The following is a 27,192-nucleotide window of genomic DNA, read 5'->3' as shown; positions in this document are numbered from 1 at the left end:
AGGAGCCATTGTGACCCAGCGGGGCCTCATGGAATCAAGGAGACCATGGTGACACAGGTGATGCACATGAAGTCAAGGAGCCATTGTGACACAGCGGGGCCTCATGGAATCAAGGAGACCATGGTGACACAGGTGATGCACATGAAGTCAAGGAGCCATTGTGACCCAGTGGGGCCTCATGGAATCAAGGAGACCATGGTGACACAGGTGATGCACATGAAACCAAGGAGCCATTGTGACCCAGCGGGGCTTCTTCCCTTCTGCTCTGCAGCTGGCTGTCCCAGAACGAGGCACCATGTGCCAAGTGCTCTCCTCAGGGCTCTGCCTGCACACAGGCCCAGAGAAGTTTTCCTGTTTGTAAGGAAAGAATGAAAAAGCCTGAGCAGGTTTCCTCAACAACAAACCCCACATGCTGAGTCCAGGCTGCCTGCAATGATGTCCCCTTTCTACAAGGGACACTGTGAGCAGGAATGATCTCTGGGAGCAGAATTCTCGCAGTCTTTCCACGGAATTCCCTGTCCCTGTCCTTTCCCTGGCTCTCTGTTGCAGATGGAAGCTGCTGCTGCCATTCTCAGCTTGAAGCCCTCATTTGATGCAAGCAGATGCTCCCAGGTGTGTTCAGCAGCTGTTGCTCAGTGTTGATGCAAAGCTTTTGTGTTCCTCATGGAAGCAAGGAGCCATTGTGACACTGCAGGGGCTCATGGCATCAAGGAGACAATTGTGACAGTACAGACCCTCCTAGAAACAAGGCTCCATGGTGACACCGTGGGGAATCATGGAACCACATGGAAATGTGTTCCTCATGAGACACAGCAGGGCCTTGTTGGAACCAAAGACACCTCTGCAAAAAGCAGGGTAGCTCACAGAACCAAGGAGTCCATTGTTACAATAGAAAACCTATGGAAGCAAGGGGCCATTGTGACCCAGTGGGGCCACGTGGAAGCTAAGGAGCCATTGTGACCCAGTGGGGCCTCATGGAATCAAGGAGACCATTGTGACACAGGTGATGCACATGAAGCCAAGGAGCCATTGTGACACAGTGGGGCCTCATGGAATCAAGGAGACCATGGTGACACAGGTGATGCACATGAAGCCAAGGAGCCATTGTGACACAGTGGGGCCTCATGGAATCAAGGAGACCATGGTGACACAGGTGATGCACATGAAGTCAAGGACCCATTGTGACACAGCGGGGCCTCATGGAATCAAGGAGACCATGGTGACACAGGTGATTCACATGAAGCCAAGGAGTCATTGTGACACAGTGGGGCCTCATGGAATCAAGGAGACCATTGTGACACAATGGGGTCTCATGGAATCAAGGAGACCATGGTGACACAGGTGATGCACATGAAGCCAAGGAGCCATTGTGACCCAGTGGGGCCTCATGGAATCAAGGAGACCATTGTGACACAGGTGATGCACATGAAGCCAAGGAGCCATTGTGACACAGTGGGGCCTCATTTAATCAAGGAGACCATGGTGACACAGGTGATGCACATGAAGCCAAGGAGCCATTGTGACCCAGTGGGGCCTCATGGAATCAAGGAGACCATGGTGACACAGGTGATGCACATGAAGCCAAGGAGCCATTGTGACCCAGTGGGGCCTCATGGAATCAAGGAGACCATTGTCAGGCAGGTGATGCACATGAAGCCAAGGAGCCATTGTGACCCAGTGGGGCCTCATGGAATCAAGGAGACCATGGTGACACAGGTGATGCACATGAAGCCAAGGAGCCATTGTGACCCAGTGGGGCTTCTTCCCTTCAGCTCTGCAGCTGGCTGTCCCACACCGAGGCACCATGTGCCAAGTGCTCTCCTACAGGCTCTGCCTGCACACAGGCCCAGAGAAGTTTTCCTGTTTGTAAGGAAAGAATGAAAAAGCCTGAGCATGTTCCCTAGACAACCAAACCCACATGCTCAGTCCAGGCTGCCTGCAATGATGTCCCCTTTCTACAAGGGACACTGTGAGCAGGAATGATGTCTGGGAGCAGAATTCTCGCAGTCTTTCCACGGAATTCCCTGTCCCTGTCCTTTGCCTGGCTCTCTGTTGCAGGTGGAAGCTGCTGGTGCCATTCTCATCTTGAAGCCCTCGTTTGATGCAAGCAGATGCTCCCAGGTGTGTTCAGCAGCTGTTGCTCAGTGTTGATGCAAAGCTTTTGTGTTCCTCATGGAAGCAAGGAGCCATTGTGACACTGCAGGGGCTCATGGCATCAAGGAGACAATTGTGACACTACAGAACCTCCTAGAAACAAGGCTCCATGGTGACACCGTGGGGAATCACGGAACCACATGGAAATGTGTTCCTGATGAGACACAGCAGGGCCTTGTTGGAACCAAAGACACCAGTGCAAAAAGCAGGGTAGCTCACAGAACCAAGGAGTCCATTGTTGCAATAGAAAACCTATGGAAGCAAGGGGCCATTGTGACACAGTGGGGCCACATGGAAGCCAAGGAGCCATTGTGACCCAGTGGGGCCTCATGGAATCAAGGAGACCATTGTGACACAGGTGATGCACATGAAGCCAAGGAGCCATTGTGACACAGTGGGGCCTCATGGAATCAAGGAGACCATGGTGACACAGGTGATGCACATGAAGCCAAGGAGCCATTGTGACCCAGTGGGGCCTCATGGAATCAAGGAGACCATGGTGACACAGGTGATGCACATGAAGCCACAGAGGCATTGTGACCCAGTGGGGCCTCATGGAATCAAGGAGACCATGGTGACACAGGTGATGCACATGAAGCCAAGGAGCCATTGTGACACAGTGGGGCCTCATGGAATCAACGAGACCATGGTGACACAGGTGATTCACATGAAGCCAAAAAGCCGTTGTGACCCAGTGGGGCCTCATGGAATCAAGGAGACCATTGTGACACAGGTGATGCACATGAAGCCAAGGAGCCATTGTGACACAGTGGGGCCTCATGGAATCAAGGAGACCATGGTGACACAGGTGATGCACATGAAGCCACGGAGGCATTGTGACACAGTGGGGCCTCATGGAATCAAGGAGACCATGGTGACACAGGTGATGCACATGAAACCAAGGAACCATTGTGACACAGCGGGGCTTCTTCCCTTCAGCTCTGCAGCTGGCTGTCCCAGCCCACAGCACCATGTGCCAAGTGCTCTCCTCAGGGCTCTGCCTGCACACAGGCCCAGAGAAGTTTTCCTGTCTGTAAGGAAAGGATGAAAAAGCCTGAGCAGGTTTCCTAAACAACAAACCCCACATGCTGAGTCCAGGCTGCCTGCAATGATGTCCCCTTTCTACAAGGGACACTGTGAGCAGGAATGATCTCTGGGAGCAGAATTTTCGCAGTTTTTCCACTGAATTCTCTGTCCCTGTCCTTTGCCTGGCTCTCTGTTGCAGATGGATGCTGCTGGTGCCATTCTCTGCTTGAAGCCCTCGTTTGATGCAAGCAGATGCTCCCAGGTGTGTTCAGCAGCTGTTGCTCAGTGTTGATGCAAAGCTTTTGTGTTCCTCATGGAAGCAAGGAGCCATTGTGACACTGCAGGGGCTCATGGCATCAAGGAGACAATTGTGACAGTACAGAACCTCCTAGAAATAAGACTCCATGATGACACCGTGGGGAATCATGGAACCACATGGAAATGTGTTCCTCATGAGACGCAGCAGGGCCTTGTTGGAACCAAAGACACCTCTGCAAAAAGCAGGGTAGCTCACAGAACCAAGGAGTCCATTGTTACAATAGAAAACCTATGGAAGCGAGGAGACCATTGTGACACAGTGGGGCCACATGGAAGCCACGGAGCCATTGTGACCCAGTGGGGCCTCATGGAATCAAGGAGACCATGGTGACACAGGTGATGCACATGAAGCCAAGGAGCCATTGTGACCCAGTGGGGCCTCATGGAATCAAGGAGACCATGGTGACACAGGTGATGCACATGAAGCCAAGGAGCCATTGTGACACAGTGGGGCCTCATGGAATCAAGGAGACCATGGTGACACAGGTGATGCACATGAAGCCAAGGATCCATTGTGACACAGTGGGGCCTCATGGAATCAAGGAGACCATAGTGACACAGGTGATGCACATGAAGCCAAGGAGCCATTGTGACCCAGTGGGGCCTCATGGAATCAAGGAGACCATGGTGACACAGGTGATGCACATGAAGCCAAGGATCCATTGTGACACAGTGGGGCCTCATGGAATCAAGGAGACCATTGTGACACAGGTGATGCACATGAAGCCAAGGAGCCATTGTGACACAGTGGGGCCTCATGGAATCAAGGAGACCATGGTGACACAGGTGATGCACATGAAGCCAAGGAGCCATTGTGACACAGTGAGGCCTCATGGAATCAAGGAGACCATGGTGACACAGGTGATGCACATGAAGCCAAGGAGCCATTGTGACACAGCGGGCCTTCTTCCCTTCAGCTCTGCAGCTGGCTGTCCCAGCCCACAGCACATTGTGCCAACTGCTCTCCTCAGGGCTCTGCCTGCACACAGGCCCAGAGAAGTTTTCCTGTTTGTAAGGAAAGAATGAAAAAGCCTGAGCAGGTTCCCTAGACAACCAAACCCACATGCTCAGTCCAGGCTGCCTGCAATGACGTCCCCTTTCTACAAGGGACACTGTGAGCAGGAATGATGTCTGGTAGCAGGATTCTCGCAGTCTTTCCACTGAATTCTCTGTCCCTGTCCTTTGCCTGGCTCTCTGTTGCAGATGGAAGCTGCTGGTGCCATTCTCTGCTTGAAGCCCTCTTTTGATGCAAGCAGATGCTCCCAGGTGTGTTCAGCAGCTGTTGCTCAGTGCTGATGCAAAGCTTTTGTGTTCCTCATGGAAGCAAGGAGCCATTGTGACACTGCAGGGGCTCATGGCATCAAGGAGACAATTGTGACACTACAGAACCTCCTAGAATCAAGGCTCCATGGTGACACCGTGGCGAATCATGGAACCACATGGAAATGTGTTCCTCATGAGACACAGCAGGGCCTTGTTGGAACCAAAGACACCTCTGCAAAAAGCAGGGTAGATCACAGAACCAAGGAGTCCATTGTTACAATAGAAAACCTATGGAAGAAAGGAGCCATTGTGACACAGTGGGGCCACGTGGAAGCCAAGGAGAACATGGTGACACAGTGGGGCCTCATGGAATCAAGGAGACCATGGTGACACAGGTGATGCACATGAAGCCAAGGAGCCATTGTGACACAGTGGGGCCTCATGGAATCAAGGAGACCATGGTGACACAGGTGATGCACATGAAGCCAAGGAGCCATTGTGACACAGTGGGGCGTCATGGAATCTAGGAGACCATGGTGACACAGGTGATGCACATGAAGCCAAGGAGCCATTGTGACTCAGTGGGGCCTCATGGAATCAAGGAGACCATGGTGACACAGGTGATGCACATGAAGCCAAGGAGCCATTGTGACACAGCGGGGCTTCTTCCCTTCAGCTCTGCAGCTGGCTGTCCCAGCCCACAGCACCATGTGCCCAGTGCTCTCCTCAGGGCTCTGCCTGCACACAGGCCCAGAGAAGTTTTCCTGTCTGTAAGGAAAGAATGAAAAAGCCTGAGCTGGTTTCCTAAACAACAAACCCCACATGCTGAGTCCAGGCTGCCTGCAATGATGTCCCCTTTCTACAAGGGACACTGTGAGCAGGAATGATCTCTGGGAGCCAAATTTTCGCAGTCTTTCCACGGAATTCTCTGTCCCTGTCCTTTGCCTGGCTCTCTCTTGCAGATGGAAGCTGCTGCTGCCTTTCTCAGCTTGAAGCCCTCGTTTGATGCAAGCAGATGCTCCCAGGTGTGTTCAGCAGCTGTTGCTCAGTGTTGATGCAAAGCTTTTGTGTTCCTCATGGAAGCAAGGAGCCATTGTGACACTGCAGGGGCTCATGGCATCAAGGAGACAATTGTGACAGTACAGAACCTCCTAGAAATAAGACTCCATGATGACACCGTGGGGAATCATGGAACCACATGGAAATGTGTTCCTCATGAGACGCAGCAGGGCCTTGTTGGAACCAAAGACACCTCTGCAAAAAGCAGGGTAGCTCACAGAACCAAGGAGTCCATTGTTACAATAGAAAACCTATGGAAGCAAGGAGACCATGGTGACACAGTGGGGCCACATGGAAGCCACGGAGCCATTGTGACCCAGTGGGGCCTCATGGAATCAAGGAGACCATGGTGACACAAGTGATGCACATGAAGCCAAGGAGCCATTGTGACGCAGTGGGGCCTCATGGAATCAAGGAGACCATGGTGACACAGGTGATGCACATGAAGCCAAGGAGCCATTGTGACCCAGTGGGGCCTCATGGAATCAAGGAGACCATGGTGACACAGGTGATGCACATGAAGCCAAGGAGCCATTGTGACACAGCGGGGCTTCTTCCCTTCAGCTCTGCAGCTGGCTGTCCCAGCCCACAGCACCATGTGCCAAGTGCTCTCCTACAGGCTCTGCCTGCACACAGGCCCAGAGAAGTTTTCCTGTTTGTAAGGAAAGAATGAAAAACCTGAGCAGGTTCCCTAGACAACCAAACTCACATGCTCAGTCCAGGCTGCCTGCAATGATGTCCCCTTTCTACAAGGGATACTGTGAGCAGGAATGATCTCTGGGAGCAGAATTCTCGCAGTCTTTCCACGGAATTCCCTGTCCCTGCCCTTTGCCTGGCTCTCTGTTGCAGATGGAAGCTGCTGGTGCCATTCTCAGCTTGAAGCCCTCGTTTGATGCAAGCAGATGCTCCCAGGTGTGTTCAGCAGCTGTTGCTCAGTGTTGATGCAAAGCTTTTGTGTTCCTCATGGAAGCAAGGAGCCATTGTGACACTGCAGGGGCTCATGGCATCAAGGAGACAATTGTGACACTACAGAACCTCCTAGAAACAAGGCTCCATGATGACACCGTGGGGAATCATGGAAACACATGGAAATGTGTTCCTCATGAGACACAGCAGGGCCTTGTTGGAACCAAAGACACCTCTGCAAAAAGCAGGGTAGCTCACAGAACCAAGGAGTCCATTGTTACAATCGAAAACCTATGGAAGCCAAGGAGCCATTGTGACCCAGTGGGGCCTCATGGAATCAAGGAGACCATGGTGACACAGGTGATGCACATGAAGCCAAGGAGCCATTGTGACCCAGTGGGGCCTCATGGAATCAAGGAGACCATGGTGACACAGGTGATGCACATGAAGCCAAGGAGCCATTGTGACCCAGTGGGGCCTCATGGAATCAAGGAGACCATGGTGACACAGGTGATGCACATGAAGCCAAGGAGCCATTGTGACACAGTGGGGCCTCATGGAATCAAGGAGACCATGGTGACACAGGTGATGCACATGAAGCCAAGGAGCCATTGTGACCCAGTGGGGCCTCATGGAATCAAGGAGACCATGGTGACACAGGTGATGCACATGAAGCCAAGGAGCCATTGTGACCCAGTGGGGCCTCATGGAATCAAGGAGACCATGGTGACACAGGTGATTCACATGAAGCCAAGGAGCCATTGTGACCCAGTGGGGGCTCATGGAATCAAGGAGACCATGGTGACACAGGTGATGCACATGAAGCCAAGGAGCCATTGTGACACAGTGGGGCCTCATGGAATCAAGGAGACCATGGTGACACAGGTGATGCACATGAAGTCAAGGAGCCATTGTGACCCAGTGGGGCCTCATGGAATCAAGGAGACCATGGTGACACAGGTGATGCACATGAAGCCAAGGAGCCATTGTGACACAGCGGGGCTTCTTCCCTTCAGCTCTGCAGCTTGCTGTCCCAGCCCACAGCACCATGTGCCAAGTGCTCTCCTCAGGGCTCTGCCTGCACACAGGCCCCGAGAAGTTTTCCTGTTTGTAAGGAAAGAATGGAAAAGCCTGAGCAGGTTCCCTAGACAACCAAACCCACATGCTCAGTCCAGGCTGCTGCAATGATGTCCCCTTTCTACAAGGGATACTGTGAGCAGGAATGATCTCTGGGAGCAGAATTCTCGCAGTCTTTCCACGGAATTCCCTGTCCCTGCCCTTTGCCTGGCTCTCTGTTGCAGATGGAAGCTGCTGGTGCCATTCTCAGCTTGAAGCCCTCGTTTGATGCAAGCAGATGCTCCCAGGTGTGTTCAGCAGCTGTTGCTCAGTGTTGATGCAAAGCTTTTGTGTTCCTCATGGAAGCAAGGAGCCATTGTGACACTGCAGGGGCTCATGGCATCAAGGAGACAATTGTGACACTACAGAACCTCCTAGAAACAAGGCTCCATGATGACACCGTGGGGAATCATGGAAACACATGGAAATGTGTTCCTCATGAGACACAGCAGGGCCTTGTTGGAACCAAAGACACCTCTGCAAAAAGCAGGGTAGCTCACAGAACCAAGGAGTCCATTGTTACAATCGAAAACCTATGGAAGCCAAGGAGCCATTGTGACCCAGTGGGGCCTCATGGAATCAAGGAGACCATGGTGACACAGGTGATGCACATGAAGCCAAGGAGCCATTGTGACCCAGTGGGGCCTCATGGAATCAAGGAGACCATGGTGACACAGGTGATGCACATGAAGCCAAGGAGCCATTGTGACCCAGTGGGGCCTCATGGAATCAAGGAGACCATGGTGACACAGGTGATGCACATGAAGCCAAGGAGCCATTGTGACCCAGTGGGGCCTCATGGAATCAAGGAGACCATGGTGACACAGGTGATGCACATGAAGCCAAGGAGCCATTGTGACCCAGTGGGGCCTCATGGAATCAAGGAGACCATGGTGACACAGGTGATGCACATGAAGCCAAGGAGCCATTGTGACACAGTGGGGCCTCATGGAATCAAGGAGACCATGGTGACACAGGTGATGCACATGAAGCCAAGGAGCCATTGTGACACAGTGGGGGCTCATGGAATCAAGGAGACCATGGTGACACAGGTGATGCACATGAAGCCAAGGAGCCATTGTGACACAGTGGGGCCTCATGGAATCAAGGAGACCATGGTGACACAGGTGATTCACATGAAGCCAAGGAGCCATTGTGACCCAGTGGGGGCTCATGGAATCAAGGAGACCATGGTGACACAGGTGATGCACATGAAGCCAAGGAGCCATTGTGACACAGTGGGGCCTCATGGAATCAAGGAGACCATGGTGACACAGGTGATGCACATGAAGTCAAGGAGCCATTGTGACCCAGTGGGGCCTCATGGAATCAAGGAGACCATGGTGACACAGGTGATGCACATGAAGCCAAGGAGCCATTGTGACACAGCGGGGCTTCTTCCCTTCAGCTCTGCAGCTTGCTGTCCCAGCCCACAGCACCATGTGCCAAGTGCTCTCCTCAGGGCTCTGCCTGCACACAGGCCCCGAGAAGTTTTCCTGTTTGTAAGGAAAGAATGGAAAAGCCTGAGCAGGTTCCCTAGACAACCAAACCCACATGCTCAGTCCAGGCTGCTGCAATGATGTCCCCTTTCTACAAGGGACACTGTGAGCAGGAATGATGTCTGGGAGCAGAATTCTCGCAGTCTTTCCACGGAATTCTCTGTCCCTGTCCTTTGCCTGGCTCTCTGTTACTGATGGAAGCTGCTGCTGCCATTCTCTGCTTGAAGCCCTCGTTTGATGCAAGCAGATGCTCCCAGGTGTGTTCAGCAGCTGTTGCTCAGTGTTGATGCAAAGCTTTTGTGTTCCTCATGGAAGCAAGGAGCCATTGTGACACTGCAGGGGCTCATGGCATCAAGGAGACAATTGTGACACTACAGAACCTCCTAGAAACAAGGCTCCATGGTGACACCGTGGGGAATCATGGAACCACATGGAAATGTGTTCCTCATGAGACACAGCAGGGCCTTGTTGGAACCAAAGACACCTCTGCAAAAAGCAGGGTAGCTCACAGAACCAAGGAGTCCATTGTTACAATAGAAAACCTATGGAAGCAAGGGGCCATTGTGACACAGTGGGGCCACATGGAAGCCAAGGAGCCATTGTGACACAGTGGGGCCTCATGGAATCAAGGAGACCATTGTGACACAGGTGATGCACATGAAGCCAAGGAGCCATTGTGACACAGTGGGGCCTCATGGAATCAAGGAGACCATGGTGACACAGGTGATGCACATGAAGCCAAGGAGCCATTGTGACACAGTGGTGCCTCATGGAATCAAGGAGACCATTGTGACACAGGTGATGCACATGAAGCCAAGGAGCCATTGTGGCCCAGGGGGCCTCATGGAATCAAGGAGACCATGGTGACACAGGTGATGCACATGAAGCCAAGGAGCCATTGTGACACAGTGGGGCCTCATGGAATCAAGGAGACCATGGTGACACAGGTGATGCACATGAAGCCAAGGAGCCATTGTGACCCAGTGGGGCCTCATGGAATCAAGGAGACCATGGTGACACAGGTGATTCACATGAAGCCAAGGAGCCATTGTGACCCAGTGGGGCCTCATGGAATCAAGGAGACCATGGTGACACAGGTGATGCACATGAAGCCAAGGAGCCATTGTGACACAGGTGGGGCCTCATGGAATCAAGGAGACCATGGTGACACAGGTGATGCACATGAAGCCAAGGAGCCATTGTGACACAGTGGGGCCTCATGGAATCAAGGGGACCATGGTGACACAGGTGATGCACATGAAGTCAAGGAGCCATTGTGACACAGTGGGGCCTCATGGAATCAAGGAGACCATGGTGACACAGGTGATGCACATGAAGCCAAGGAGCCATTGTGACACAGCGGGGCTTCTTCCCTTCAGCTCTGCAGCTGGCTGTCCCAGCCCACAGCACCATGTGCCAAGTGCTCTCCTCAGGGCTCTGCCTGCACACAGGCCCAGAGAAGTTTTCCTGTTTGTAAGGAAAGAATGAAAAAGCCTGAGCAGGTTCCCTAGACAACCAAACCCACATGCTCAGTCCAGGCTGCCTGCAATGATGTCCCCTTTCTACAAGGGACACTGTGAGCAGGAATGATCTCTGGGAGCAGAATTCTCGCAGTCTTTCCACGGAATTCTCTGTCCCTGTCCTTGGCCTGGCTCTGTGTTGCAGATGGAAGCTGCTGGTGCCATTCTCTGCTTGAAGCCCTCATTTGATGCAAGCAGATGCTCCCAGGTGTGTTCAGCAGCTGTTGCTCAGTGTTGATGCAAAGCTTTTGTGTTCCTCATGGAAGCAAGGAGCCATTGTGACACTGCAGGGGCTCATGGCATCAAGGAGACAATTGTGACACTACAGAACCTCCTAGAAACAAGGCTCCATGATGACACCGTGGGGAATCATGGAACCACATGGAAATGTGTTCCTCATGAGACGCAGCAGGGCCTTGTTGGAACCAAAGACACCAGTGCAAAAAGCAGGGTAGCTCACAGAACCAAGGAGTCCATTGTTACAATAGAAAACCTATGGAAGCAAGGAGCCATTGTGACACAGTGGGGCCACATGGAAGCCACGGAGCCATTGTGACCCAGTGGGGCCTCATGGAATCAAGGAGACCATTGTGACACAGTTGATGCACATGAAGCCAAGGAGCCATTGTGACACAGTGGGGGCTCATGGAATCAAGGAGACCATGGTGACACAGGTGATGCACATGAAGCCAAGGAGCCATTGTGACCCAGTGGTGCCTCATGGAATCAAGGAGACCATTGTGACACAGGTGATGCACATGAAGCCAAGGAGCCATTGTGGCCCAGGGGGCCTCATGGAATCAAGGAGACCATGGTGACACAGGTGATGCACATGAAGCCAAGGAGCCATTGTGACCCAGTGGGGCCTCATGGAATCAAGGAGACCATGGTGACACAGGTGATGCACATGAAGCCAAGGAGCCATTGTGACCCAGTGGGGCCTCATGGAATCAAGGAGACCATGGTGACACAGGTGATGCACATGAAGCCAAGGAGCCATTGTGACACAGTGGGGCCTCATGGAATCAAGGAGACCATGGTGACACAGGTGATGCACATGAAGCCAAGGAGCCATTGTGACACAGTGGGGCCTCATGGAATCAAGGAGACCATGGTGACACAGGTGATTCACATGAAGCCAAGGAGCCATTGTGACCCAGTGGGGGCTCATGGAATCAAGGAGACCATGGTGACACAGGTGATGCACATGAAGCCAAGGAGCCATTGTGACCCAGTGGGGCCTCATGGAATCAAGGAGACCATGGTGACACAGGTGATGCACATGAAGCCAAGGAGCCATTGTGACACAGTGGGGCCTCATGGAATCAAGGAGACCATGGTGACACAGGTGATGCACATGAAGCCAAGGAGCCATTGTGACACAGCGGGGCTTCTTCCCTTCAGCTCTGCAGCTGGCTGTCCCAGCCCACAGCACCATGTGCCAAGTGCTCTCCTCAGGGCTCTGCCTGCACACAGGCCCAGAGAAGTTTTCCTGTTTGTAAGGAAAGAATGAAAAAGCCTGAGCTGGTTTCCTAAACAACAAACCCCACATGCTGAGTCCAGGCTGCCTGCAATGATGTCCCCTTTCTACAAGGGACACTGTGAGCAGGAATGATCTCTGGGAGCCAAATTTTCGCAGTCTTTCCACTGAATTCTCTGTCCCTGTCCTTTGCCTGGCTCTCTCTTGCAGATGGAAGCTGCTGCTGCCTTTCTCAGCTTGAAGCCCTCGTTTGATGCAAGCAGATGCTCCCAGGTGTGTTCAGCAGCTGTTGCTCAGTGTTGATGCAAAGCTTTTGTGTTCCTCATGGAAGCAAGGAGCCATTGTGACACTGCAGGGGCTCATGGCATCAAGGAGACAATTGTGACAGTACAGAACCTCCTAGAAATAAGACTCCATGGTGACACCGTGGGGAATCATGGAACCACATGGAAATGTGTTCCTCATGAGACGCAGCAGGGCCTTGTTGGAACCAAAGACACCTCTGCAAAAAGCAGGGTAGCTCACAGAACCAAGGAGTCCATTGTTACAATAGAAAACCTATGGAAGCAAGGAGACCATTGTGACACAGTGGGGCCACATGGAAGCCACGGAGCCATTGTGACCCAGTGGGGCCTCATGGAATCAAGGAGACCATGGTGACACAGGTGATGCACATGAAGCCAAGGAGCCATTGTGACACAGTGGGGCCTCATGGAATCAAGGAGACCATGGTGACACAGGTGATGCACATGAAGCCAAGGAGCCATTGTGACACAGTGGGGCCTCATGGAATCAAGGAGACCATGGTGACACAGGTGATGCACATGAAGCCAAGGAGCCATTGTGACCCAGTGGGGCCTCATGGAATCAAGGAGACCATGGTGACACAGGTGATGCACATGAAGCCAAGGAGCCATTGTGACACAGCGGGGCTTCTTCCCTTCAGCTCTGCAGCTGGCTGTCCCAGCCCACAGCACCATGTGCCAAGTGCTCTCCTCCAGGCTCTGCCTGCACACAGGCCCAGAGAAGTTTTCCTGTTTGTAAGGAAAGAATGAAAAAGCCTGAGCAGGTTCCCTAGACAACCAAACTCACATGCTCAGTCCAGGCTGCCTGCAATGATGTCCCCTTTCTACAAGGGATACTGTGAGCAGGAATGATCTCTGGGAGCAGAATTCCCGCAGTCTTTCCACGGAATTCCCTGTCCCTGCCCTTTGCCTGGCTCTCTGTTGCAGATGGAAGCTGCTGGTGCCATTCTCAGCTTGAAGCCCTCGTTTGATGCAAGCAGATGCTCCCAGGTGTGTTCAGCAGCTGTTGCTCAGTGTTGATGCAAAGCTTTTGTGTTCCTCATGGAAACAAGGAGCCATTGTGACACTGCAGGGGCTCATGGCATCAAGGAGACAATTGTGACAGTACAGAACCTCCTAGAAACAAGGCTCCATGATGACACCGTGGGGAATCATGGAAACACATGGAAATGTGTTCCTCATGAGACACAGCAGGGCCTTGTTGGAACCAAAGACACCTCTGCAAAAAGCAGGGTAGCTCACAGAACCAAGGAGTCCATTGTTACAATCGAAAACCTATGGAAGCCAAGGAGCCATTGTGACCCAGTGGGGCCTCATGGAATCAAGGAGACCATGGTGACACAGGTGATGCACATGAAGCCAAGGAGCCATTGTGACCCAGTGGGGCCTCATGGAATCAAAGAGACCATGGTGACACAGGTGATGCACATGAAGCCAAGGAGCCATTGTGACACAGTGGGGCCTCATGGAATCAAGGAGACCATGGTGACACAGGTGATGCACATGAAGCCAAGGAGCCATTGTGACCCAGTGGGGCCTCATGGAATCAAGGAGACCATGGTGACACAGGTGATGCACATGAAGCCAAGGAGCCATTGTGACACAGTGGGGCCTCATGGAATCAAGGAGACCATGGTGACACAGGTGATTCACATGAAGCCAAGGATCCATTGTGACCCAGTGGGGCCTCATGGAATCAAGGAGACCATTGTGACACAGGTGATGCACATGAAGCCAAGGAGCCATTGTGACACATTGGGGCCTCATGGAATCAAGGAGACCATGGTGACACAGGTGATGCACATGAAGCCAAGGAGCCATTGTGACCCAGTGGGGCCTCATGGAATCAAGGAGACCATGGTGACACAGGTGATGCACATGAAGTCAAGGAGCCATTGTGACCCAGTGGGGCCTCATGGAATCAAGGACACCATGGTGACACAGGTGATGCACATGAAGCCAAGGAGCCATTGTGACACAGCGGGCCTTCTTCCCTTCAGCTCTGCAGCTGGCTGTCCCAGCCCACAGCACATTGTTCCAACTGCTCTCCTCAGGGCTCTGCCTGCACACAGGCCCAGAGAAGTTTTCCTGTTTGTAAGGAAAGAATGGAAAAACCTGAGCAGGTTCCCTAGACAACCAAACCCACATGCTCAGTCCAGGCTGCCTGCAATGATGTCCCCTTTCTACAAGGGACACTGTGAGCAGGAATGATCTCTGGGAGCAGAATTCTCGCAGTCTTTCCACGGAATTCCCTGTCCCTGTCCTTGGCCTGGCTCTCTGTTGCAGATGGAAGCTGCTGGTGCCATTCTCTGCTTGAAGCCCTCATTTGATGCAAGCAGATGCTCCCAGGTGTGTTCAGCAGCTGTTGCTCAGTGTTGATGCAAAGCTTTTGTGTTCCTCATGGAAGCAAGGAGCCATTGTGACACTGCAGGGGCTTATGGCATCAAGGAGACAATTGTGACACTACAGAACCTCCTAGAAACAAGGCTCCATGATGACACCGTGGGGAATCATGGAACCACATGGAAATGTGTTCCTCATGAGATGCAGCAGGGCCTTGTTGGAACCAAAGACACCAGTGCAAAAAGCAGGGTAGCTCACAGAACCAAGGAGTCCATTGTTACAATAGAAAACCTATGGAAGCAAGGAGACCATTGTGACACAGTGGGGCCACATGGAAGCCACGGAGCCATTGTGACCCAGTGGGGCCTCATGGAATCAAGGAGACCATTGTGACACAGGTGATGCACACGAAGCCAAGGAGCCATTGTGACCCAGTGGGGCCTCATGGAATCAAGGAGACCATGGTGACACAGGTGATGCACATGAAGCCAAGGAGCCATTGTGACACAGTGGGGCCTCATGGAATCAAGGAGACCATGGTGACACAGGTGATGCACATGAAGCCAAGGAGCCATTGTGACACAGTGGGGCCTCATGGAATCAAGGAGACCATGGTGACACAGGTGATTCACATGAAGCCAAGGAGCCATTGTGACACAGGTGGGGCTCATGGAATCAAGGAGACCGTGGTGACACAGGTGATGCACATGAAGCCAAGGAGCCATTGTGACACAGTGGGGCCTCATGGAATCAAGGAGACCATGGTGACACAGGTGATGCACATGAAGCCAAGGAGCCATTGTGACACAGCAGGGCCTCATGGAATCAAGGAGACCATGCTGACACAGGTGATGCACATGAAGCCAAGGAGCCATTGTGACCCAGTGGGGCCTCATGGAATCAAGGAGACCATGGTGACACAGGTGATGCACATGAAGCCAAGGAGCCATTGTGACACAGCGGGGCTTCTTCCCTTCAGCTCTGCAGCTGGCTGTCCCAGCCCACGGCACCATGTGCCAAGTGCTCTCTTCAGGGCTCTGCCTGCACACAGGCCCAGAGAAGTTTTCCTGTTTGTAAGGAAAGAATGGAAAAGCCTGAGCAGGTTCCCTAGACAACCAAACCCACATGCTCAGTCCAGGCTGCCTGCAATGATGTCCCCTTTCTACAAGGGACACTGTGAGCAGGAATGATGTCTGGGAGCAGAATTCTCGCAGTCTTTCCACGGAATTCCCTGTCCCTGTCCTTGGCCTGGCTCTCTGTTGCAGATGGAAGCTGCTGGTGCCATTCTCTGCTTGAAGCCCTCATTTGATGCAAGCAGATGCTCCCAGGTGTGTTCAGCAGCTGTTGCTCAGTGTTGATGCAAAGCTTTTGTGTTCCTCATGGAAGCAAGGAGCCATTGTGACACTGCAGGGGCTCATGGCATCAAGGAGACAATTGTGACAGTACAGAACCTCCTAGAAACAAGGCTCCATGGTGACACCGTGGGGAATCATGGAACCACATGGAAATGTGTTCCTCATGAGACACAGCAGGGCCTTGTTGTAACCAAAGACACCTCTGCAAAAAGCAGGGTAGCTCACAGAACCAAGGAGTCCATTGTTACAATAGAAAACCTAGGGTAGCAAGGAGCCATTGTGACACAGTGGGGCCACATGGAAGCCAAGGAGCCATTATGACCCAGTGGGGGCTCATGGAATCAAGGAGACCATGGTGACACAGGTGATGCACATGAAGCCAAGGAGCCATTGTGACCCAGTGGGGCCTCATGGAATCAAGGAGACCATGGTGACACAGGTGATGCACATGAAGTCAAGGAGCCATTGTGACCCAGTGGGGCCTCATGGAATCAAGGAGACCATGGTGACACAGGTGATGCACATGAAGCCAAGGAGCCATTGTGACCCAGTGGGGCCTCATGGAATCAAGGAGACCATGGTGACACAGGTGATGCACATGAAGTCAAGGAGCCATTGTGACCCAGTGGGGCCTCATAGAATCAAGGACACCATGGTGACACAGGTGATGCACATGAAGCCAAGGAGCCATTGTGACACAGCGGGGCTTCTTCCCTTCAGCTCTGCAGCTGGCTGTCCCAGCCCACAGCACATTGTTCCAACTGCTCTCCTCAGGGCTCTGCCTGCACACAGGCCCCGAGAAGTTTTCCTGTTTGTAAGGAAAGAATGGAAAAGCCTGAGCAGGTTCCCTAGACAACCAAACCAACATGCTCAGTCCAGGCTGCTGCAATGATGTCCCCTTTCTACAAGGGACACTGTGAGCAGGAATGATGTCTGGGAGCAGAATTCTCGCAGTCTTTCCACGGAATTCTCTGTCCCTGTCCTTTGCCTGGCTCTCTGTTGCAGATGGAAGCTGCTGCTGCCATTCTCAGCTTGAAGCCCTCGTTTGATGCAAGCAGATGCTCCCAGGTGTGTTCAGCAGCTGTTGCTCAGTGTTGATGCAAAGCTTTTGTGTTCCTCATGGAAGCAAGGAGCCATTGTGACACTGCAGGGGCTCATGGCATCAAGGAGACAATTGTGACAGTACAGAACCTCCTAGAAACAAGGCTCCATGGTGACACCGTGGGGAATCATGGAACCACATGGAAATGTGTTCCTCATGAGACACAGCAGGGCCTTGTTGGAACCAAAGACACCTCTGCAAAAAGCAGGGTAGCTCACAAAACCAAGGAGTCCATTGTTACAATAGAAAACCTATGGAAGCAAGGGGCCATTGTGACACAGTGGGGCCACATGGAAGCCAAGGAGCCATTGTGACCCAGTGGGGCCTCATGGAATCAAGGAGACCATGGTGACACAGGTGATGCACATGAAGCCAAGGAGCCATTGTGACCCAGTGGGGCCTCATGGAATCAAGGAGACCATGGTGACACAGGTGATGCACATGAAGCCAAGGAGCCATTGTGACCCAGTGGGGTCTCATGGAATCAAGGAGACCATGGTGACACAGGTGATGCACATGAAGCCAAGGAGCCATTGTGACCCAGTGGGGCCTCATGGAATCAAGGAGACCATGGTGACACAGGTGATGCACATGAAGCCAAGGAGCCATTGTGACCCAGTGGGGCCTCATGGAATCAAGGAGACCATGGTGACACAGGTGATGCACATGAAGCCAAGGAGCCATTGTGACACAGCGGGGCCTCATGGAATCAAGGAGACCATGGTGACACAGGTGATGCACATGAAGCCAAGGAGCCATTGTGACACAGTGGGGCCTCATGGAATCAAGGAGACCATGGTGACACAGGTGATGCACATGAAGCCAAGGAGCCATTGTGACCCAGTGGGGCCTCATGGAATCAAGGAGACCATGGTGACAAAGGTGATGCACATGAAGCCAAGGAGCCATTGTGACACAGCGGGGCTTCTTCCCTTCAGCTCTGCAGCTGGCTGTCCCAGCCCACGGCACCATGTGCCAAGTGCTCTCTTCAGGGCTCTGCCTGCACACAGGCCCAGAGAAGTTTTCCTGTTTGTAAGGAAAGAATGGAAAAGCCTGAGCAGGTTCCCTAGACAACCAAACTCACATGCTCAGTCCAGGCTGCCTGCAATGATGTCCCCTTTCTACAAGGGACACTGTGAGCAGGAATGATCTCTGGGAGCAGAATTCTCGCAGTCTTTCCACGGAATTCCCTGTCCCTGTCCTTGGCCTGGCTCTCTGTTGCAGATGGAAGCTGCTGGTGCCTTTCTCTGCTTGAAGCCCTCATTTGATGCAAGCAGATGCTCCCAGGTGTGTTCAGCAGCTGTTGCTCAGTGTTGATGCAAAGCTTTTGTGTTCGTCATGGAAGCAAGGAGCCATTGTGACACTGCAGGGGCTTATGGCATCAAGGAGACAATTGTGACACTACAGAACCTCCTAGAAACAAGGCTCCATGGTGACACCGTGGGGAATCATGGAACCACATGGAAATGTGTTCCTCATGAGACGCAGCAGTGCCGTCTGGAACCAAAGACACCAGTGCAAAAAGCAGGGTAGCTCACAGAACCAAGGAGTCCATTGTTACAATAGAAAACCTATGGAAGCAAGGAGCCATTGTGACACAGTGGGGCCACATGGAAGCCACGGAGCCATTGTGACCCAGTGGGGCCTCATGGAATCAAGGAGACCATGGTGACACAGTTGATGCACATGAAGCCAAGGAGCCATTGTGACCCAGTGGGGCCTCATGGAATCAAGGAGACCATGGTGACACAGGTGATGCACATGAAGCCAAGGAGCCATTGTGACACAGGTGGGGCTCATGGAATCAAGGAGACCATGGTGACACAGGTGATGCACATGAAGCCAAGGAGCCATTGTGACACAGTGGGGCCTCATGGAATCAAGGAGACCATGGTGACACAGGTGATGCACATGAAGTCAAGGAGCCATTGTGACCCAGTGGGGCCTCATGGAATCAAGGAGACCATGGTGACACAGGTGATGCACATGAAGCCAAGGAGCCATTGTGACACAGCGGGGCTTCTTCCCTTCAGCTCTGCAGCTGGCTGTCCCGGCCCACAGCACCATGTGCCAAGTGCTCTCCTCAGGGCTCTGCCTGCACACAGGCCCAGAGAAGTTTTCCTGTTTGTAAGGAAAGAATGAAAAAGCCTGAGCAGGTTCCCTAGACAACCAAACCCACATGCTCAGTCCAGGCTGCCTGCAATGATGTCCCCTTTCTACAAGGGACACTGTGAGCAGGAATGATCTCTGGGAGCAGAATTCTCGCAGTCTTTCCACGGAATTCTCTGTCCCTGTCCTTGGCCTGGCTCTCTGTTGCAGATGGAAGCTGCTGGTGCCATTCTCTGCTTGAAGCCCTCATTTGATGCAAGCAGATGCTCCCAGGTGTGTTCAGCAGCTGTTGCTCAGTGTTGATGCAAAGCTTTTGTGTTCCTCATGGAAGCAAGGAGCCATTGTGACACTGCAGGGGCTTATGGCATCAAGGAGACAATTGTGACACTACAGAACCTCCTAGAAACAAGGCTCCATGATGACACCGTGGGGAATCATGGAACCACATGGAAATGTGTTCCTCATGAGACGCAGCAGGGCCTTGTTGGAACCAAAGACACCAGTGCAAAAAGCAGGGTAGCTCACAGAACCAAGGAGTCCATTGTTACAATAGAAAACCTATGGAAGCAAGGAGTCATTGTGACACAGTGGGGCCACATGGAAGCCACAGAGCCATTGTGACCCAGTGGGGCCTCATGGAATCAAGGAGACCATGGTGACACAGGTGATGCACATGAAGCCAAGGAGCCATTGTGACACAGTGGGGCCTCATGGAATCAAGGAGACCATGGTGACACAGGTGTTGCACATGAAGCCAAGGAGCCATTGTGACCCAGTGGGGCCTCATGGAATCAAGGAGACCATGGTGACACAGGTGATGCACATGAAGCCAAGGAGCCATTGTGACCCAGTGGGGTCTCATGGAATCAAGGAGACCATGGTGACACAGGTGATGCACATGAAGCCAAGGAGCCATTGTGACCCAGTGGGGCCTCATGGAATCAAAGAGACCATTGTGACACAGGTGATGCACATGAAGCCAAGGAGCCATTGTGGCCCAGGGGGCCTCATGGAATCAAGGAGACCATTGTGACACAGGTGATGCACATGAAGCCAAGGAGCCATTGTGACACAGTGGGGCCTCATGGAATCAAGGAGACCATGGTGACACAGGTGATGCACATGAAGCCAAGGAGCCATTGTGACACAGTGGGGCCTCATGGAATCAAGGAGACCATGGTGACACAGGTGATGCACATGAAGCCAAGGAGCCATTGTGACACAGTGGGGCCTCATGGAATCAAGGAGACCATGGTGACACAGGTGATGCACATGAAGCCAAGGAGCCATTGTGACCCAGTGGGGCCTCATGGAATCAAGGAGACCATGGTGACAGAGGTGATTCACATGAAGCCAAGGAGCCATTGTGACCCAGTGGGGGCTCATGGAATCAAGGAGACCATGGTGACACAGGTGATGCACATGAAGTCAAGGAGCCATTGTGACCCAGTGGGGCCTCATGGAATCAAGGAGACCATGGTGACACAGGTGATGCACATGAAGTCAAGGAGCCATTGTGACCCAGTGGGGCCTCATGGAATCAAGGAGACCATGGTGACAAAGGTGATGCACATGAAGCCAAGGAGCCATTGTGACACAGCGGGGCTTCTTCCCTTCAGCTCTGCAGCTGGCTGTCCCAGCCCACGGCACCATGTGCCAAGTGCTCTCCTCAGGGCTCTGCCTGCACACAGGCCCAGAGAAGTTTTCCTGTTTGTAAGGAAAGAATGGAAAAGCCTGAGCAGGTTCCCTAGACAACCAAACCCACATGCTCAGTCCAGGCTGCCTGCAATGATGTCCCCTTTCTACAAGGGACACTGTGAGCAGGAATGATCTCTGGGAGCAGAATTCTCGCAGTCTTTCCACGGAATTCCCTGTCCCTGTCCTTGGCCTGGCTCTCTGTTGCAGATGGAAGCTGCTGCTGCCATTCACTGCCTGAAGCCCTCATTTGATGCAAGCAGATGCTCCCAGGTGTGTTCAGCAGCTGTTGCTCAGTGTTGATGCAAAGCTTTTGTGTTCCTCATGGAAGCAAGGAGCCATTGTGACACTGCAGGGGCTTATGGCATCAAGGAGACAATTGTGACACTACAGAACCTCCTAGAAACAAGGCTCCATGGTGACACCGTGGGGAATCATGGAACCACATGGAAATGTGTTCCTGATGAGACACAGCAGGGCCTTCTGGAACCAAAGACACCAGTGCAAAAAGCAGGGTAGCTCACAGAACCAAGGAGTCCATTGTTACAATAGAAAACCTATGGAAGCAAGGAGCCATTGTGACACAGTGGGGCCACATGGAAGCCACGGAGCCATTGTGACCCAGTGGGGCCTCATGGAATCAAGGAGACCATTGTGACACAGTTGATGCACATGAAGCCAAGGAGCCATTGTGACACAGTGGGGGCTCATGGAATCAAGGAGACCATGGTGACACAGGTGATGCACATGAAGCCAAGGAGCCATTGTGACACAGTGGTGCCTCATGGAATCAAGGAGACCATTGTGACACAGGTGATGCACATGAAGCCAAGGAGCCATTGTGGCCCAGTGGGGCCTCATGGAATCAAGGAGACCATGGTGACACAGGTGATGCACATGAAGCCAAGGAGCCATTGTGACCCAGTGGGGCCTCATGGAATCAAGGAGACCATGGTGACACAGGTGATGCACATGAAGCCAAGGAGCCATTGTGACCCAGTGGGGCCTCATGGAATCAAGGAGACCATGGTGACACAGGTGATGCACATGAAGCCAAGGAGCCATTGTGACACAGGTGGGGCTCATGGAATCAAGGAGACCATGGTGACACAGGTGATGCACATGAAGCCAAGGAGCCATTGTGACCCAGTGAGGTCTCATGGAATCAAGGAGACCATGGTGACACAGGTGATGCACATGAAGCCAAGGAGCCATTGTGACCCAGTGGGGCCTCATGGAATCAAGGAGACCATGGTGACACAGGTGATGCACATGAAGCCAAGGAGCCATTGTGACACAGTGGGGCCTCATGGAATCAAGGAGACCATGGTGACACAGGTGATGCACATGAAGCCAAGGAGCCATTGTGACACAGCGGGGCCTCATGGAATCAAGGAGACCATGGTGACACAGGTGATGCACATGAAGCCAAGGAGCCATTGTGACACAGTGGGGCCTCATGGAATCAAGGAGACCATGGTGACACAGGTGATGCACATGAAGCCAAGGAGCCATTGTGACCCAGTGGGGCCTCATGGAATCAAGGAGACCATGGTGACAAAGGTGATGCACATGAAGCCAAGGAGCCATTGTGACACAGCGGGGCTTCTTCCCTTCAGCTCTGCAGCTGGCTGTCCCAGCCCACGGCACCATGTGCCAAGTGCTCTCCTCAGGGCTCTGCCTGCACACAGGCCCAGAGAAGTTTTCCTGTTTGTAAGGAAAGAATGGAAAAGCCTGAGCAGGTTCCCTAGACAACCAAACCCACATGCTCAGTCCAGGCTGCCTGCAATGATGTCCCCTTTCTACAAGGGACACTGTGAGCAGGAATGATGTCTGGGAGCAGAATTCTCGCAGTCTTTCCACGGAATTCCCTGTCCCTGTCCTTGGCCTGGCTCTCTGTTGCAGATGGAAGCTGCTGGTGCCATTCTCTGCTTGAAGCCCTCATTTGATGCAAGCAGATGCTCCCAGGTGTGTTCAGCAGCTGTTGCTCAGTGTTGATGCAAAGCTTTTGTGTTCCTCATGGAAGCAAGGAGCCATTGTGACACTGCAGGGGCTTATGGCATCAAGGAGACAATTGTGACACTACAGAACCTCCTAGAAACAAGGCTCCATGGTGACACCGTGGGGAATCATGGAACCACATGGAAATGTGTTCCTGATGAGACGCAGCAGGGCCTTCTGGAACCAAAGACACCAGTGCAAAAAGCAGGGTAGCTCACAGAACCAAGGAGTCCATTGTTACAATAGAAAACCTAGGGTAGCAAGGAGCCATTGTGACACAGTCGGGCCACATGAAGCCAAGGAGCCATTGTGACCCAGTGGGGCCTCATGGAATCAAGGAGACCATGGTGACACAGGTGATGCACATGAAGCCACGGAGCCATTGTGACCCAGTGGGGCCTCATGGAATCAAGGAGACCATGGTGACACAGGTGATGCACATGAAGCCCAGGAGCCATTGTGACACAGTGGGGGCTCATGGAATCAAGGAGACCATGGTGACACAGGTGATGCACATGAAGCCAAGGAGCCATTGTGACACAGCGGGGCTTCTTCCCTTCAGCTCTGCAGCTGGCTGTCCCAGCCCACAGCACCATGTGCCAAGTGCTCTCCTCAGGGCTCTGCCTGCACACAGGCCCAGGAGAAGTTTTCCTGTTTGTAAGGAAAGAATGAAAAAGCCTGAGCAGGTTCCCTAGACAACCAAACCCACATGCTCAGTCCAGGCTGCCTGCAATGATGTCCCCTTTCTACAAGGGACACTGTGAGCAGGAATGATGTCTGGGAGCAGAATTCTCGCAGTCTTTCCACGGAATTCTCTGTCCCTGTCCTTGGCCTGGCTCTCTGTTGCAGATGGAAGCTGCTGCTGCCATTCTCTGCTTGAAGCCCTCATTTGATGCATGCAGATGCTCCCAGGTGTGTTCAGCAGCTGTTGCTCAGTGTTGATGCAAAGCTTTTGTGTTCCTCATGGAAGCAAGGAGCCATTGTGACACTGCAGGAGCTCATGGCATCAAGGAGACAATTGTGACACTACAGAACCTCCTAGAAACAAGGCTCCATGATGACACCGTGGGGAATCATGGAACCACATGGAAATGTGTTCCTCATGAGACGCAGCAGGGCCTTGTTGGAACCAAAGACACCAGTGCAAAAAGCAGGGTAGCTCACAGAACCAAGGAGTCCATTGTTACAATAGAAAACCTATGGAAGCAAGGAGCCATTGTGACACAGTGGGGCCACATGGAAGCCACGGAGCCATTGTGACCCAGTGGGGCCTCATGGAATCAAGGAGACCATTGTGACACAGTTGATGCACATGAAGCCAAGGAGCCATTGTGACACAGTGGGGGCTCATGGAATCAAGGAGACCATGGTGACACAGGTGATGCACATGAAGCCAAGGAGCCATTGTGACACAGTGCGGCCTCATGGAATCAAGGAGACCATGGTGACACAGGTGATGCACATGAAGCCAAGGAGCCATTGTGGCCCAGGGGGCCTCATGGAATCAAGGAGACCATGGTGACACAGGTGATGCACATGAAGCCAAGGAGCCATTGTGACCCAGTGGGGCCTCATGGAATCAAGGAGACCATGGTGACACAGGTGAGGCACATGAAGCCAAGGAGCCATTGTGACCCAGTGGGGCCTCATGGAATCAAGGAGACCATGGTGACACAGGTGATGCACATGAAGCCAAGGAGCCATTGTGACACAGTGGGGCCTCATGGAATCAAGGAGACCATGGTGACACAGGTGATGCACATGAAGCCAAGGAGCCATTGTGACCCAGTGGGGCCTCATGGAATCAAGGAGACCATGGTGACACAGGTGATTCACATGAAGCCAAGGAGCCATTGTGACACAGTGGGGGCTCATGGAATCAAGGAGACCATGGTGACACAGGTGATGCACATGAAGCCAAGGAGCCATTGTGACCCAGTGGGGCCTCATGGAATCAAGGAGACCATGGTGACACAGGTGATGCACACGAAGCCAAGGAGCCATTGTGACCCAGTGGGGCCTCATGGAATCAAGGAGACCATGGTGACACAGGTGATGCACATGAAGCCAAAGAGCCCTTGTGACCCAGTGGGGCCTCATGGAATCAAGGAGACCATGGTGACACAGGTGATGCACATGAAGTCAAGGAGCCATTGTGACCCAGTGGGGCCTCATGGAATCAAGGAGACCATGGTGACACAGGTGATGCACATGAAGCCAAGGAGCCATTGTGACACAGCGGGGCTTCTTCCCTTCAGCTCTGCAGCTGGCTGTCCCAGCCCACAGCACATTGTCCCACCTGCTCTCCTCAGGGCTCTGCCTGCACACAGGCCCCGAGAAGTTTTCCTGTTTGTAAGGAAAGAATGGAAAAGCCTGAGCAGGTTCCCCTGACAACCAAACCCACATGCTCAGTCCAGGCTGCTGCAATGATGTCCCCTTTCTACAAGGGACACTGTGAGCAGGAATGATGTCTGGGAGCAGAATTCTCGCAGTCTTTCCACGGAATTCTCTGTCCCTGTCCTTTGCCTGGCTCTCTGTTGCAGATGGAAGCTGCTGCTGCCATTCTCAGCTTGAAGCCCTCGTTTGATGCAAGCAGATGCTCCCAGGTGTGTTCAGCAGCTGTTGCTCAGTGTTGATGCAAAGCTTTTGTGTTCCTCATGGAAGCAAGGAGCCATTGTGACACTGCAGGGGCTCATGGCATCAAGGAGACAATTGTGACAGTACAGAACCTCCTAGAAACAAGGCTCCATGGTGACACCGTGGGGAATCATGGAACCACATGGAAATGTGTTCCTCATGAGACTCATCAGGGCCTTGTTGGAACCAAAGACACCTCTGCAAAAAGCAGGGTAGCTCACAGAACCAAGGAGTCCATTGTTACAATAGAAAACCTATGGAAGCAAGGGGCCATTGTGACACAGTGGGGCCACATGGAAGCCAAGGAGCCATTGTGACCCAGTGGGGCCACATGGAAGCCAAGGAGCCATTGTGACCCAGTGGGGCCTCATGGAATCAAGGAGACCATGGTGACACAGGTGATGCACATGAAGCCAAGGAGCCATTGTGACCCAGTGGGGCCTCATGGAATCAAGGAGACCATGGTGACACAGGTGATGCACATGAAGCCAAGGAGCCATTGTGACCCAGTGGGGCCTCATGGAATCAAGGAGACCATGGTGACACAGGTGATGCACATGAAGCCAAGGAGCCATTGTGACCCAGTGGGGTCTCATGGAATCAAGGAGACCATGGTGACACAGGTGATGCACATGAAGCCAAGGAGCCATTGTGACCCAGTGGGGCCTCATGGAATCAAGGAGACCATGGTGACACAGGTGATGCACATGAAGCCAAGGAGCCATTGTGACCCAGTGGGGCCTCATGGAATCAAGGAGACCATGGTGACAAAGGTGATGCACATGAAGCCAAGGAGCCATTGTGACACAGCGGGGCTTCTTCCCTTCAGCTCTGCAGCTGGCTGTCCCAGCCCACGGCACCATGTGCCAAGTGCTCTCCTCAGGGCTCTGCCTGCACACAGGCCCAGAGAAGTTTTCCTGTTTGTAAGGAAAGAATGGAAAAGCCTGAGCAGGTTCCCTAGACAACCAAACCCACATGCTCAGTCCAGGCTGCCTGCAATGATGTCCCCTTTCTACAAGGGACACTGTGAGCAGGAATGATGTCTGGGAGCAGAATTCTCGCAGTCTTTCCACGGAATTCCCTGTCCCTGTCCTTGGCCTGGCTCTCTGTTGCAGATGGAAGCTGCTGGTGCCATTCTCTGCTTGAAGCCCTCATTTGATGCAAGCAGATGCTGCCAGGTGTGTTCAGCAGCTGTTGCTCAGTGTTGATGCAAAGCTTTTGTGTTCCTCATGGAAGCAAGGAGCCATTGTGACACTGCAGGGGCTTATGGCATCAAGGAGACAATTGTGACACTACAGAACCTC

This window comes from Corvus hawaiiensis, chromosome 28 (assembly GCF_020740725.1).
Source record: "Corvus hawaiiensis isolate bCorHaw1 chromosome 28, bCorHaw1.pri.cur, whole genome shotgun sequence".
Classification (NCBI taxonomy): Eukaryota; Metazoa; Chordata; class Aves; order Passeriformes; family Corvidae; genus Corvus; species Corvus hawaiiensis.
Note: the sequence above shows the minus strand (reverse complement) of the source record.